The following is a 2,500-nucleotide window of genomic DNA, read 5'->3' on the forward strand; positions in this document are numbered from 1 at the left end:
TTTATATCACTAATCACGTCAAAGACAAGACCGAAGTCTATAATAAAGTTAGTATAATCAATAAGTGCTAATCCTTGGCCAGTACTACATGATCAATAGGATGCAGTTTTTATGCAACAAAGTAAGTAATAAGATTATGTGACTTGAGCACCTTGCACAGTTTACAATGGTGATATGAACGTGGTTTTACCTCCAAAACTGCATCGTGCACATATACATATTGTATAATGTATTGATATCCTATGTGTAGGCTAGTCAGGGTGACCTGCTGTCTCCGAGGCAATCCATTATAGACTTTATAGGGTTTATCTACATTTGTTGTTCCCTAATACTCTTATAATGCCAGATAGTACCATGTCTGGTTTCCTTCATCTTTTCAGTGGACCATATCTGATCCTCATAATCTTGAAGGCAGCTGATAACACGATTTTTCATTTGATTGAGAGATAGTGGTATTGTATAATATGGTTCTTCAATGGAAAGTGTTAATTTGGTTAACTGATCAACCTTGTCACAGCATGATATTCCTATATGAGAGGGTACCCAGTAGAGTGATACTTGAATACCCTGTCCTGATAGTCTAGAAGTTTGGTGAAGGATATCGATGGCTACCATGTTTCCTGGAATAAATGCATATGGAGTGCACCCTGGCTATGAGTATAGACAGACAGATGTCACTGCTGTTCACTTCCTTTTTTAATGGCATGGTGACTCAGCATCAGTTACCTAGTTGGAAATACACACATCTTCAAGATCTATATCGGGAATTAGTACACCAATCCCTGATGCTCCATGAGGTGCTCCATGAGGATCAGTTTTGGTTTTCCATTGTAATTTAGATTAGAGAATAAAGGCCGGGCATACCTAACTCTATAATTAATCGCATTTGATAAAATAGTGGAATTTTGTAGTCTGGGTTCAAGCTGCAGGAGTCTGATGCCAAGTATGAAATTAACTTCCATGAATACAACTGTGAATAGAGTGGAGGTCTAGCTCTTGTGGGTGCATGAGTGAGTGTGGGTGTGTGGGTCAGTGAATGTGGATGTGGGGGTGAATGAGTGTGGGTGTTTGGGTGAGTGAGTGGGGGGGTGAGTGTGGATGTGTGCGTAGGGGGCTGAGTGTGGATGTGAGTGTGTGTGGGTGAGTGAGTGTGAGTGTGGGTGTGGGTGTGGGTGTGGGTGTATGGGTGTGAGGGTGAGTGAATGAGTGAGTGATTGAGTGCTTGAGTGAGTGCAAAGTGAGTGAGTGAGTGAATGAGTGAAAAGTAAGTGAGTGAGTGATTGTTAGTGTGTAAAAGATTGAGTGAGTGAGTGAGTGGGTTTTGGGTGAATGATTGATTGCCTGACTGAAAACATGAATGAATGAGAGGGTGTGTGAGTGAGTGAGTGAGTGAGTGAGTGAGTGAGTGAGTGAGTGAGTGAGTGAGTGAGTGAATGAGTGAGTGAGGGAGTGGATGGCTGGGTGAGTGAGTGAGTGAAAACATGAATGAATGAGTGGGTGGGTGGGTGAGTGAGTGAGTGAGTGAGTGAGTGAGTGAGTGAGTGAGTGAGTGAGTGAGTGAGTGAGTGAGTGAGTGAGTGAGTGAGTGAGTGAGTGAGTGAGTGAGTGAGTGAGTGGGTGGGTGGGTGGGTGGGTGGGTGGGTGGGTGGGTGGGTGGGTGGGTGGGTGGGTGGGTGAGTGAGTGAGATAGCACATGAATTTGCTGGAGGGTAGGAGGGAGGTTCATTAGCTTCACTAAACAAACAAGTAACTCACTCAAAATGATGGTCCAAGTACCAATTAGAAATTTATTTCTTACCTCTGAAGTTTACATGAACTCATTTCATTACTAAGTCCACAGCTGTACCTTAACAGCAATTTCACAAAATTAAATGCTAATGAACCTTAATGTATTCATCCTTCGTGATTATATCAGAACTTATGAATTCCATCTGATAATTAAGGTTATTAAGTTTAAAACATGGTTTGCAAGTGATCTCTTAAGAAGTAGGAAGAAAATTTTGCAGAGCTGCAATATAACAAATCACTGTTGAATGCACAGAAAAAATTGTGACATTACAAAGCCAGAAGACCAAAGCAAGGTACTATAGATACTTTGATTTTGACTATTCTATTCAAGTTTACAAATAATGTACATACAGGAAACAATAAACGAACAGTAAATCCAGTTACATTTATATCACATTCTATTGGGTATTAGTACTATAAAACTATAACAATACTTTGAAAAAATGACCTCTTCTGTCATCTGTGATATCCATTCTGAAAATAATCTTCAAAGCATGGATATTTGTGAAGGAATTTGCTGTAGGAAAGCATTTTTTTTTTCCTTTTATTTTTGAGGGTTTTTTTTTCCTGATATACTGATATACACATCCCTCAGCAGTCATGCATATCATATCACCACCTCAATCAACAGCTGTTCTGAAACTTCCCAGCCCTCCTACCTATCTTTCCCACAAACATGCCTTCGTATATATTTTTTGAACGTGTATTCTCC

At 40.3% G+C, this 2,500-nt stretch overlaps 1 protein-coding gene across 4 annotated transcripts in view; it reads right to left on the minus strand.

Annotated features, from left to right (window-relative positions):
• Uxs (UDP-xylose synthase) overlaps positions 1 to 2,500 on the minus strand; it is a 49,282-nt gene that overhangs the window by 24,052 nt on the left and 22,730 nt on the right. The window contains exon 1 of one of the 4 annotated variants that reach the window (XM_070143000.1): positions 191 to 370. The exons of the other annotated variants lie outside the window; for them this stretch is intronic. The gene's annotated coding sequence lies outside the window, so the exon portion shown is untranslated. Of the gene's footprint in view, positions 1 to 190; positions 371 to 2,500 lie in introns of those variants that run through there. 4 annotated transcript variants of the gene reach the window in all.

This window comes from Penaeus vannamei, chromosome 3 (assembly GCF_042767895.1).
Source record: "Penaeus vannamei isolate JL-2024 chromosome 3, ASM4276789v1, whole genome shotgun sequence".
NCBI classification, from domain to species: domain Eukaryota; kingdom Metazoa; phylum Arthropoda; class Malacostraca; order Decapoda; family Penaeidae; genus Penaeus; species Penaeus vannamei.